Source organism: Python bivittatus, unplaced genomic scaffold, assembly GCF_059951505.1.
Source record: "Python bivittatus isolate LINGU-HERP-01145 unplaced genomic scaffold, Pbiv_v1 ctg000850_np1212, whole genome shotgun sequence".
Taxonomy (NCBI): Eukaryota; Metazoa; Chordata; class Lepidosauria; order Squamata; family Pythonidae; genus Python; species Python bivittatus.
The window spans coordinates 59,669,871-59,684,362 of record NW_028277112.1 but is presented as its reverse complement, the minus strand read 5'-3'; positions in this window follow the sequence as shown (position 1 = coordinate 59,684,362).

Sequence of the window (14,492 nt, the reverse complement as noted above, 5' to 3'; positions counted from 1 at the left end):
CCCCCCGCCAATAACTTTTCCATCCCCATCATGTACCTTGCCTTGATCTGCTACCCATCTTTCTGTTTTTAAGAACAAAGGCAGAGGGAAAACCCAGAGTCATAAATAAGAGAGCCAGTTTGGCTCTCAAGAGATTCTGTCTTTAGAGGACTGTTTGGAAGGATGGAGAAGAACCAGCTGCAAATAATAGAAGGCCAGCAAAGAATGATCTTACATGATCCCATCAGCCCTTGACAGCTTATACAGTGGCCCACCTAGGGCTTGCTCTAAAAAAAAAAAAGGTGGGATAAAAATGTAACAACGACAACAAAACAACAATGACTGGGCAAGCCTGTTTGAAGGTGTTCCGTCTTTCTAAAAAACAATTTGATTCATTCTGAATCAGTGTGCTCCTGAATATTGGTGACCATTTTTGAAAATAATGGAGATACCAAAACAAAGGCCGAAACATCCAATAAGTCAGTGATTGCAGTGTCTCCATTAGCTGGGATATTCTCTAAGTCTCAAATTCAAAGTTTTGAATTGCAAGAAAAGTGTTATCAGTATTGACTATTGACTAATGACTAATGATCTGACTGTTTGACTAATGACTAAAGATTTCTTTTTTCCCCCTTCCTGCTTCTTTTGACCACCAAGCAGTGGATTATCAAGACATTATCATCTACTAGAGGTAACTCAGCTTCTTTGTTTCTTTGTGCTATGCTCCTCTCTCGGTTAATGCAGGTAAATGGTTGAGAACTGTACTTTTGCCAAACATAAGAAACCAAAAAATTGAAGGTCTATACGTGCTGAGCATATACCCAGATTGAAAGGAACAGATACTTAGGCCACTAATGGAAACCAGGAGGAGAAAACTTCCCAAATTTTACACCAAAGTTTTAAGTGGGCAGCACTGTGTCTTTGGATACTCACTGTTGTGTGCTCTTTTACTTTTTCAACAATACATTTATTTATTTATTCATTCATTTGTTTATTTATCAATCAATCAAATTTAGTCGCCACCCATCTCACTCAAGGAGTGACTCTGGGCAGTGAGTGGCTATTAAAAAACCTTAATATAGACAGCCATACTTATGGGCATCCTCATGGACAGTCTGGAGCAATGTTTCTCAACCTTGGCAACTTTAAGGTATGTGGACTTCAACTCCCAGAATTCCCCAGCCAGCATGAGGAATTCTGGGAGTTGAAGTCCACGTATCTTAAAGTTGCCAAGGTTGAGAAATGTTGATGTCCCACAAGGAGTATTGATGTCCCCCACTGCATATCAGCAATAACACAATCACCTGTGATAAATTTTTGTAATTGATGTTATGCCAGAGGCCATCTTCTCATGTGACAGGGTAGATGATCTCTCACTCACTGCCATCCTCCCTCACTCTCTGCTATCCTTCACTTTTCAATGGAGAGGACGTGACGGAGTGTAATTGATACGCTTGCATAATATTAAGCAATGATTTGCACATGTGAGTGAAACATTAGAGATCATTCAACTGTAGCAGTACTTTGAGAGAACTCCACAGGTTTTCAGTGAGGTAAGGTCCTTTATATTAGCCCTAATGTAATATCTTTCACAGAAATTCTCAAGCATTCAGCCTCAAACCTGAAGTGATAACAAATGAAAGAATATCCATGTGAGCATGGGCGATCCAGGTAGACTCAGCTTCAGTGATAGGAATAAATGACAATTCCTTTAGAGCAGTGTTTCTCAACCTTGACAACTTTATGATCTGTGGACTTCAACTCTCAGAATTCCCCAGCCAGCATGTCTGGCTGGGGAACTCTGGGAGTTGAAGTCCACACATCTTAAAGCTGCCAAGGTTGAGAAACACTGCTTAGAGCCTCAGATTCACACAACACAACACAACACTTATTTTTAACGTAGCTGACTGCAACTTTGTACAAATAGTCTCAGTTGTTTTGGATATTAGTGAGCAGGGCCACTACAAGGAATTAGGGAGGATGTTTAGATGTCTTGTCTTCCCTATAAGTATTCAGCATACAACTGTGTTTCTACTATTTCCTTAGGAAGTTTGAAACAAAAGCTTCAGTTCATCTGTCCTTTCAAAGGTGTAGAAAATTAGCATATGCATTAGATTTGTCTGCTGGGTGAGGGGTGTGGTGGATGGGCAAAGCGTTAAAGCAAATTACCGTCCTACATGGGAGAAGCCCATTTTCCGAGCCTCCATTTACTTTCAGTGATCTTCAAAAGCCATTTGTGCAATTCTCCTTGCATGCCTGCTGAAAGTACAGCTTGTTTTGTCCTGACTTGCTTGCTTGTATTCCTTCAGCCTCCGTTGCAGAGAGGGAACAGCCCCTCCAAAATTGCTTAATTCAATAAATGCACCTATGTCCTTGACTATCACCTCTAGATTTCCTAGCATTATGGAAGCCCCATTAAATTCCTCTGCCAATTTGCATTTTTTTTCCTCCTAGATATGTAAGATCAAGGACATTCGAAGGGAGGGGGCGGGGAGTGTTGTGTCAAGTCAAGAAGGCAGCCACGCAGTGCATGGAAAAATTAGTCAGGGCTTCAATCTCTATTGTCTTCCTTTGTCTTTTCAAAAGACTTTGTGAACCCTGGACATTCCTGCCCTACTGAGTCCTGGGTATTTTCATCTTTTAAACAAATAAATACTGGTCATAGCAGTTTGACACATCATATCATTTTCTAGGAAACTGGAAGTGATAAACTCAACTGATATTCTGTTGTGCCCTAAACATATATAACTGCTGAAAAGAATGCAGGAACAAATGAAAAAAAAAAAACATGTTAGAGATAAGGTACAACGAGGAAGAAAAATCAAATGCTGGTGACTTTCAGTTTTGCTATCCCCTTTTTACTTAGCTTCTAAGAATTGATATGTAGGAATCCCCCCCCCCCCACTTTCTTTTTCCTGGCAGGGTTATCGTTCTGTTAAGAACTATCTATCTGGCAGAAATACATCAAACTAGAGCTTTCCCATCGCATGCCGTCTGCTGGGAGCATCTGCCAGCAACGTAGCTTTTATAGGCACATGAACCCTGCCAGGAAAAAAAAAAGAAAATATGGTATTCCTTCAGCCAAATATGTACTACAACTCACATTGCTTTTAGGCCAGATTCACTGTGACCACTTCCTACAAAGTATCCTGGAATGGTGGATGGTGAATATGTCCTAAGAATTCACTGTAAGTGGCCCATGTCCCAGCTTTTGGTTCCCAAGGGCTTCCTGAGAAAAGAATAAGGCCAGACCAAGTCCCCCCCTCCCCCCGGTAGAATAGTAAATGCCTCTTCCAATCAAGATGCCTAGTACCCAATTTATCAAATTATTTTGGCATCTCATTGTGTCTTCTTTGAAATAGGATGATGACGACGACGACATTGCTGCTTCTATAAGACACTCAAGATCAGTTTTGAAGCAGTATCCTCAACTGATTTAAAAGGAGGGCAGGTTTTGCTGATAAATAAATAAATAAATAAATGCTGATAAATAAATAAATAACCCCATAGTTAAGGCCATTACATGTACAGCAAATGGTATAATGGAGGACCCAAGGTATGGTGCACTCTGTAATAAATGCAAAATGCACCATTAGTAGTGCTACCTATCCATTCCAAACACCCTTCCCATTCTAAATCTGAACCAGAGCCCTTCAAATATCTGCAAAACTCAAAGCAGAAACTCAGGCAGTGGCAAGGCTGCACCCGCTCACTGTCATTTGTGCAAACCAGAAATGACTTGGTAGCGTATCTGTGATTAGGCAAAGCTTGTAATTTGTGTTTGCTGTAGTCAGCTTGGTGGTATTTTGGGACAAACAACCACTGTGTGCTACTTATAGTCTGGAATTCTGTGGCTTTTTTCTTTTTTGAAATTTCAGTTGAGTGGGAATTAGAGAGAAAGACTACTAGATACGACACAAGACTCCTGGTTGATATAGTTTTGGGACAATGAACATCGGACAGTCCAAATCTCAACTTGACTTGCCACATTCTTTAAATCTGAACTAGACATTGAACTAGAGCTGTGTGGATCTTTGAGATTCAACAGAGCTGTGATCGAACCCCCCTTTGAAGCAGATTGCCAGATCAGAATAATCCAGCTTTGATTATTAAGGCTTCCATCTGGAGGCTGTCATGATCTTCTGAGCATGGGTACTTATGCACACACGTGTGCAGAAGATCTTGTTGTTGAAGCAAAGAGGCTAGCCAATTTGGGTCTCCCTACTTTGACTTGTTAATTCAAATATTGAAGCAGAGGAGATGGATTTTCCAGATTGAGGCATGATCTCAGATCAAATCTCTCCAAGAACCTGGGACTAAGGAGGCACATCAAATTGGCACCAATTCTCACAGGCCTGGATTTTAGAAGTATACTTTACCTGAGTAGAAGTCTTCTGTTCCATTTTGTCATAGTGCTATGGTCAGTCTGGATTTTTAAACTATGGCTTGCTGAATAAACCACAGTAACCAAGCAACAAGGCTAACCAGTAATATAAATAGGGAGCAAACCCCACACTCATTAATGTTGAAGATGTTAGCTAGTCAGGTAATGAAACGTCTGCAAGCGAACAACCAGGTCAGACAGCACCAAGGACTTCGCAGTTCAACCCTAAGCTACAGATATTCTCTTCTATTTCAAATTCTATCATCCTCCAACCAGAGAAAGTATTCTGGAGGTTTTGCAGAATGCCCAGCCATTGCTATGATCACCAAAGCACACTGGAAACAGCCATGATCCCACACAGATGGCCGCTATCCATGTAAACAGCTGAGATCATAATCATATCATTGGAATCCCAATGTTCAAATAGCAATGCCTCGATGAACTGGCAATTCACATCACAAAGATGTGTTCTGTACAGTGCATTAAAGCATAGTTGTGCTTTTTTAAACAAACAAACAAACAAACTGTAGCTTATTGGCTACACCACAGTAACTAGGCACACACAACATGCCAACAGACAAACCACATTATGGAGGCTTTGAGCAATGTGTGAACCAGGTCAAAGGCTGTTCTCCGTGTATGACTATATACAAGTGATGGACAGGAGACAATGCGAACTTCTGCTAAAAGACACTGCATGGCTAACGTTAGGCATTCAGCGCATTTCTCTGACTTCCTTTCTCTGTATGTATAGATGTATATACAACATGTTGTGTGTGAGAGACAGAATCTTCATTATATTCTCCTGCTAGAAATCATGCTGTTCTTTCTCTGGTTTCATTTCCTTCTTTCACAATTTATTCTTGGGATCATAGCCTGGTTACCTTGGAAAGCACAGCCAGAAGGGATCAGAGTTGGCAGCCGAGAATTGTTTGCTGGAGTGCTTTTAGACATTGTAGCAGAAACACCACAAGGAAAAATGAACAGTTGGAACAGCTTGACAGAAGTATATTGAATTGTATGCCATCAGAAAATAATCACACAGCATTGCATGGAACCTAAACTGAAGATATTTTTCCTTAGCCCAAATATACTGTCTCGCTTCCTTTTATATCTTTCCTTCATATGACCATTCATATACAATAGTTGAAAAAAGTGACTTTCTTTGAAATGCTTCAGTGTGGGCCTGGAAATCTATTTCATTTTAAAAAAGAAGTAAAATATGAACCTGAATGAGGAAAAGTCTTTTGCTGCCTTTTCGTTGAAATCAACCAAACACCCTAATTCAAATGCTGACAGATCACATGTATCAGCAATACATTTCCAAATCAGGTGTAGATTTGTCCTTCCAATGTTGTATAAAATTCTTTTGGCTGTCCTCCATGCACAAAAGATGCACAACTTTGATGTCCTGATAGATTCCAAATGCTGGGGATATAACCAAGAACATATGTATCCTTAATCAGCATTAATTGACCTAAGTCATGTTAAGAATCTTGTGGATTTCAGCCCAAAATATGGCAATAGTTGGATGAGTCCAGATCATGTGAGTTAAATGTTCCAACTTCTGAATTACACCTCCAATAGCAGGCAATTCACCCATCCTTTATTAAGCTCTCTGTCAGGTGTCCTACGTACATGAAAGATATTTTTTATTGCCTGATCCTCATTTTAAGGTCAACATAAATTCTTGTAAATGTCAAAGAATTTCACATTCTTTATGGTGAACTTTCACTGCTTCATAAAAACAGCATTCAAATTTGTTATTGCAAAGTTTGCCTAATGTCAATTGCTTTTAAAAGTAGAATATTGATTTAGGAACCTCAGCTCATTCTTCCAAACCCTCTAACAATTATGGAACTTCAGAAGCGACAATGGCATCAGGACAAAGCAGCTCAAAGGGCTTAAACTGAAAAAAAACAGGCCAAGAAGTACTCAAAGGTTAATCAAATTTTGTTTTAAATTCCAGAGAGGTTTTTAAAACAGTTACATTTCGAACTAAGTTGCTCCAAAGCGCTCATGTTGTGAAAGATCCAACTTATCACAAAGCAGATTTACCAGCTATTTTTAAAGCTATCAAGGAAGCTTTTCATGGGTAAAAGAAGTTATTCCCGTGACCTAATATTTTCCATATCTGTATCTTCTAAAGTTAAGTGGAATATTGAAATTGATACCTGGAGACAAAAATACTTCCACAATTTCACGGAGGTCACATAACAGCTTTCAGACTGAGTAAAAAGAATGGCTGAATTCTGAAGTTCTTTATTTCAACCAGAATAAATTCCCATAAAGTTATATCCATCTTCCTCAATAGTAATTGTAATTTAGACAGTAAAAATCTTGAGGAATGCCCCTCTATAGGTACTTATTTTAAGTTTTATAAATTCATTTGAAGTAGCATGAAGGAATAAAAATAGGAAGATTTGTATCAATGTTGGAGTGAAATCCATCTCAGATCATATTTATCTTATCAAAGTCTTCAAATGAATACTAAACCATCCATCTGTATCTTTTTTCACATGTGGCAAAATCAGGGACAAGTTCAAATTTACCAGCTAAGAAAACTTTAAAGATCTGGAGAGAACAGCTAATCTTTACAGTTATTTAAGGCACTCATTTGACTTCTTAACCCTCCCACAAATTAGTCCAATAAAAACTGCAGACTTTGGAAGAACACAAACATTTTCAAAAAGACGGCACCATGTCAAACATTTTCTCTATAGCTACAGTAGCAGCAGCCAAGGGCACACGTGTGCCGTTTTTATGATAGGGAAGGTTAAATCTTCCTTTCTTGTTCTAAAAGAAATCTTGGAACTTCTGATGTTAAAGCAACCTTCCTATTCCCCATTTCTCATCTAGTTTAGTCCTCAGAAGATTGCGGACCCAAGTGAAGAGGTAAAGTGAAAACAAGGCTTAGTGAGCATCATACCGTCACTGCCCAATATATGGATTTCACCTTCCACATCTTTGGACAGCAAAACCTTTGTCAGAATCTAGCTCTTCATGATAAGGATATCCTTATAAAGCATAGATAAAATCCAGGCCCTTGCCATCACTATTATTCTGCCATTTTTAATATGGATTAATATATTCAACCCAAAGGCCTTTTGGCACAACCCTATACACAATCTGTCATGCTTGAGATGTTACTGTATATATCCCACCATTTTTATAATCCATTAAGAAGCATGTTCTGAGTAACTGCAAGCTACACCCAGCTGTCAGGCTTCTTTAGGCTCTCTAAACATTCTGGTTCAGGTAGACAAAGGAGAAGGAGGATGAGGAAGAGAGGAGAAAGAAAACGGGGAGGTGGTGGCGATGGTGGTGGAAGAGGAGGAGGAGAAGGAGGAGGAGAACCATCTGTTTACACATAGCAGCTCTGGTCCTCCAGGAACTAGCAAATACACTAATTCTTCTTGCTAGACAGAAACATAAAAACCTCAAATGATTTCCATATGTTCCATTGTCCTATTGCCTCTTTAATTCCATCTGAAAGCCTAACACTTAGCAACCTTTATATTGATGCTAAACATATTACATCAGCCCCGGCATTGATCTGTTTTCTACTAATACAATTAAACTCGCTTCAGCACAATCCCCATAAGATAAACATCATTGTTATTATCATAAGCATTCCTGCTGTGCGTCTCAGAAAAATATTGCAATCCTCTGAACATCCTTTGGAAGATGGAGATCAAAAAATGGCACTGCCACCGCTCTACCACCTCCCACGGATGTTTTTCCTGGGATTTGAGCCCATTGTAACTAACAATGAAAAGTAATATTTCAAAAAGAAAACATTGAAAAGGGAGGGCATGTTTGAATGCCATCCTTGCATGACACATGAAATCCCTTGGTAAGAACAATTCTGTCTTCTGTGTTCCAAGCTTATAATTGTAGTTATTTTAACTGAAGTGCATTGAAGGAGTTAGCATGAACAGGCCCATGCCTGAACTGAATTCTCTCTTGTCCTTGCTTTCGTTTGTCAACCCCAAGCAGAAATGAGTTGATATGGCTGGATTTTACTAATGGAGCTAACATAGGATCCATGCCTATCCCATAATACTCAGCTGCATTTCAGTGAAGGTCCAATGTAAATGACATTCTACTCATGCTATTCTGCTGTTCTCCCTTTAAATCAAAATATTATGAATGGGTCTTCAGTATAACAAATGTAACTCTCAAAACGAACAGGAGCACCAGTGTGTACTCCTGGATGGAAAAAATAAACACCCATTTACACACATACACACACTTTTAAAAACATCTATTTTACCTTTTTTATTGAAGGGTGTTTTCTTTCAATATTTATTTCCCATAATTACTATTTGGAATATTGATTTTTTAATTTCTTTTAAATTTCTTCCTACCACCGAGCTCAGTGCTGCAGAATAGGTTTTCCTTTTCCTCGTATTCTCGCAATAATCCTCTGAGATAAATTATGTATTGATTTATGTTCACTCTCTGACTGGCTTACATCAGACAGTAAAACATAACCATCCTTGCAGACAAGTTAAAATCTATTCCAAAAGATATATCAAAGGGGGAACGAGCTGAGGCGGGAAGAGGAACAAGAGCAAGCTGGCTCAGGTGGCAATTCTTAAATTTAAAGATTGATACATAAAGGTAGGCCTTAATTCTTCTTTTTTTATTATTTTAAATCAGTCTGGTGGACGGCCATTGTGATTTTTAGTGTAACATTATATTTGATCCAGACCACAATGGCTTGTTCCACCTGGTTGTTAAGACAAATCGTGGCTAAGCACTGGTGTATCAATCCAGCTGCAATGGGAGTCTAACTTCTCCTCAAAGAGAAGACCCTGCAAAGCTTTGCAGTACTGAGGATACTGGGATGCTCTTAATGTACAGTATGTGGGTCTGCTTTTAACAAATAATTCAGCAATGTTGGACAATAACTCCCTAAGGAGGATATACAAAGCAGCTTCCTCCATTTTGAAAATAACTTACAGATCTGTTTCTGGAGTTCAGAAAACTTTATGGGTTCTGAGCTACAAGACCTATACAACTTGAAATTTAGCTGTCTGAAAGACTGGACTTCCCTGAGTTCAGGATTTAAACTTTTCAGGAGAAGCCTTCACTTGATCTCATGATTACCATATTTCTGTTTGGTGGGAACCCAAGAGAAGACCTTCTCAGGATCTGCACCTTCTTTTCTGCTTCTTCCACTTAAAATAATTGTTTTTAGTCAGGCTTCAGCAGGTAAATATGGTTTGGCTGCTGAACTGAGGTGTTTGTTTCTCCCAACAACTTCCTTTTTTAATAGTGTTTATAAAGACGGTTATGGCTAGCCATCAAAAGTAAGTTATACATCAAAGAAATAAAGATAAGAGATAAACAGGACAAGAGAACCTTCATAATAAAATGCACATAGATGTACCTAGACTGGTTATGGGAGAATGAGAATCTGATCGGTTCCAGGGTTTCTGAAAGGAGTGGGTCAAAAAAGTCAAGATGTCAGTCATAACATACAATCAGACCCAGCACTTTTTAACTCCCCACCCAGAACCTCTGAATGGGGTTCAGCTACCTCCAGTTAGTAGGTTAATAGGTATCTTACTCAAGATACCATGTTACACTAATTCTACAACAGCTACACTGGCTACTAATTGGCTTCAAAACATTAATAATTATCTGTTTTATGTGAGCAAGGCCCAGGATACTTTAGGGACTGCCTCCTTCGATATTTTATTGACTGTCAATGCAGTGTAGTGGTTAAGATGCTGGACTTTGACTGAGAAACCACCTTCAGTCATGGAAATTCTCTGGGTGACCTTGGGCCAGGCCCCCTCTCTCAGCCAACCTACCTTACAGGATTATTGTGGGGATAAAAGAAAGAGGGATCCCTTTGTAAGATGACCTGAGCTCCTGCAGAAAAGGCAGATATAAATCTAAGGAATAAGCAAGCTAAAAAATATACCCTGAACCCTAAGTCAGAAAGGAGGTTTTTTGCACCCAGTTTGAAATGGAAGTAGATTTGATGGGGATTGGGGGAGAGAGAGAATATATCCATTAGTAAAGTCATTATTAATGGAGGAGGGGGTCAAAAAAATAAAGTCAAGTCTGCATGGTCAAAGCCTGGCTGACTTTATGTGCAATGTGTAAATTAAAGTTCCACGGCTTTAATGGCATGGTCACCATCACCCCATCTTGACTTTTTTAAAGCTCCCTGAAGATGCTCCCCATCCCTTCTTGGGGTTTGGAGGGTTTGCAGAAGGGTCTGCAGGGTTGAGTCAAAAAAGTCAAAATGGCAGCCCCAACAGTATGATCAAAGCTCTGCCTCTTTTTTTGGAGCTTCAGATCACACCCTCATGGCCTCCATCTTCACATATCTTGCAGGCATCCCTGCTGGTTCTGAATGTTATGTTTGCACGCAGAGGGCAAACTCTAAATAAATTAATATCTAGCCAAGCAAAGGAGTGTGCTGAAAATTAAGCCTTCCACTTCTCAATTAATCCCCAGTTAGAATATAGTTCTGGAATCCTTGTTAGAAAAGCACAACAAACATTCCCAATTTCCATTTGCAATTGCAACAAGAATGGCTTTGAGAACTGAAATCCCATAAACATCTGGAATGGAAAAATAATAATAATAAACTTGTTTGCACAATATGGTTCTGGAAGGAAACACTGCCTCAGGATTTCTTTCTTTCTTTCTTTCTTTCTTTCTTTCTTTCTTTCTTTCTTTCTTTCTTTCTTTCTTTCTTTCTTTCTTTCTTCCTTCCTTCCTTCCTTCCTTCCTTCCTTCCTTCCTTCCTTCCTTCCTTCCTTCCTTCCTTTTTGCCTTCTTTGCTTTCTAATCTTATGCTGTCGCTTATAAAAACATCACTAAAATAGTTTTGTAGCTTAAGCTCCAAATGGCCCCAACCGATGAGCAGACAGATATGATTAAACAAGCATTTCACAGTACAATTTCTCTTCCTCGGATTAGTCCAATAAATACTGTCCCAGGTAATGCTTTGCCCACACACAAATTTACACATTTTTTTATTTCTACATGATGCAAACATGTCCAATCAGCTGTTTGTGGGAATATGTGGGTTAACTGGCACAATGCACAGACAGCATTAGTGAATCCTGGAAGAAATATTTTAGTAGTTTTTGGCCTTAGGGCCAAGATCGAGTCTGTAGTAGCTTGAACAGACTCTTCCTCTTCCTCCTCCTTCCCCCCAAAAAACAAAAAAGAATATATGCACATAAAATGCTGGTGGAAAAAGAGGAAGATAAATTTCACGTGACTCTGATATTTAGTTTCCTATATGGCAAATGTTTACTTTTTAATATTAGAAAATTGAAGTTCTGAAGGTCTATAGTCTAAGGATAGCTTAACTATATGTTTATAAAGATGAATGCGCAGGTGAAAGGCCATTTATTGAATTTATTTATTTATTCATTTATTACATCACATTAATATATTATCACTACAATATAATCATAACCTACTTTTCTGGTTACCAATGGTTGCCCGGCAATGTACAGAAAAATGCAATAGACCGAGCTGAAATTTCAGGGCAATTTACAAGTATGAATATGTTTAAGTAAGTCAATACTTACTTAAAGTCCCATCTGAAATATTGTACAGAGGCCATGGGGGTTTTAAGCTGGTTTCTTAATGTCTCCCATAATGTAGTTTTATAAACCTTGGCATCCTCAGAAGATGAGGAGAAACTGGGAAGGTGACAGAAAATGATGGATCTGAACTGAAAAACAAGGATGAGTCAATGCCAGTGACTCCCAGATTCCCTGGACCCAGACTCAGCTTCCTTGAAACAACCACCAATCCAATGGGACATGTTGGGTAGAGAGATCAAGGGCTAAGAGACAGACCTAGAAGTGTTATAGTGCAAACAGTGATTCCCAGGGAGTCACTATTGCTCTCAAGGACTTACTTATGCATGTCATCTTGCTGTTCCCTTTTGGAATCAGCCTGTGAGCCAGAGCGCAGAAAAGAGATAAGAAATAGTCAGCCAAGGAAATTAAAGGCACGAGAGATTAAAGAAAACATAGCTAAACCTAGTTTATACCAAAACCATTCACTGTATCTTTCCATACCTTTCTACCATTGCAATCCCACGTAGCTTCCCCCACGTCCACACGTCTCTTCATACATGGCCTTTTGTTCTTCAAACTTCCCATCCCTCTCTTTTTCAGAATCTCACCACCTCTATCCAACCACGACTTCCTTGCCTTTCCCCTTTTTCTCAACTTGTTGACCCTTCTATCATATATTTGCTTTGTGATTCGATCTTCGTCCATTCTCTCGGTATGACTAAACTTCATCAGCGTGCTTTTTTCATACTGGTCACTGAGTTTTGTATTCAGAGCACATTCCTTCAGCACCCATTCATTCCTGACCCTATCTCCTCTTATTTTACCCAACACATTCTTCAGTATCCCATTTGCACTGCAATTTGGCTTATTTTCATTTTTCTCCTGACACATCCACCTCTCAGTTCCACAGAACAAAGTGGCAGGACCATGCTCTTAAACATATCTATTTTTGTTTTTTCATAAGTAGACATTCCGCATAGCAGACCAATAATATCATTCTATGAGCCCTAACACATTTAAAATGTTTCCATCTATTCCCCATCTTTAGTAAACATTCTACTTTTTAAAATTCATCTACTTGCTCTAGTTTTTGTTTTGTTATAGATGTATAACTTGTAGTTATTCACTCCAGCTTCCTGTCATACACAACTATCTTGGTCTTAATTTTAACATCTGTATTCCTTGTTGCATCATACAGTCTATCGACCATTGGCAGCAAATCCTTTAGGTTTTCAGCCAACAACACAGTACACATGCTCTGCCCCCAATCAACGTATCTTTAACTTTGCCACAAACATTGCTTATACTTTTATTCATAAATACATTAAACAAGGGGACATCACACATCCTGGTTTTGCTCACTGCTCAGTGATAAACTATTTGTAGCTCTGTATTCTGAGCTGAGTGATATACTTACTGGAGATGTGCAAATCAGCTATCACTTAATGTGAATCAGCTCACCAAAGTGAATATTCCATGCACCCTAATATGCTTGCAGGCTCCAATCAGGGTGGAGGCCTGAAATCTCTTGTTTAAAGTTCTTCATATGAGAATAACTTGGTGCTAGAAACTAGAACCGTGTGAAGCTTCAAGAGGGTGTTTGATTCTGATGAATGTTCATACGAAACATCCCCTCAAAGCTACTTTGTGATGCAACATGGTCTCCTCGCTTCTAAAAGTGAGAAGAGGGAATCACGTTGTTTCATTCTGCCTCAAAGCAGAATCTTTCACAGAACTAATGCTGTGGGAAAAGACTGTGGGAAAAGTGTTTTCAGGCTGGTTGACCTTAGCAAATGCTATGGGATTGCCATAGCTATTCTGACCTCCCTTTGCACGTGCTGAAGGTCTTCCAGTCCTGGTGGCTTTGGCAAAAGCTATGGACAGTCCTGCAGTGTGTGTCAACCCATCTGAAGCACCATCTGGACCAGTTGCCGAAACAGATGGGCAAAGGCAAGCAGTATAACCGTAGCATTTGCTGAAAGAACTACTAGATCGGGAAGGTCTGTCTGCCTGAAGACTACTTGGTGCATAACAGTCTTCCATGCTGGATGGCTTCAGTGTACACTGTGGGTAACCCCAAATCTATCCAATCTGGAGAGACTGTGGCCTGTTCTGCAGAGAAGACTAACAGGAGTTTTCCCTTACAGCACTGACTCAAAGCAGTCTGAGACCACCCAAATTGTTTCATTGAGGCCTCTTTGCTTCAGTGAAGTGGATCAAAACATGGCCGGAATCACTTGGTCAAAGTAAATCTATGGTGCTTTACACAGGCATACTAGAAGTGATGTCTAGAATTTTGATGATGCTGTGACCAGTTTTTTTGGACCTTTCCACCCTAGATTGACTTCTTGGACTCCGACCTGAATTGTTAAATGGACTTTGCTTTCTGATCTGGAACTGTGATTAATTATCTACCTGTCTTTTGAAGAATTTGTAAAACTACATTCTCTGCCCAACCATTGGCAGTATTTTGAGAGGCTGGGAGAGGCTCTAACCTGCTTAACTGTCCTCTTCCACTAGAGTTTAATGACCGCACTCTATTTCTTTTTAACGGTATTAAT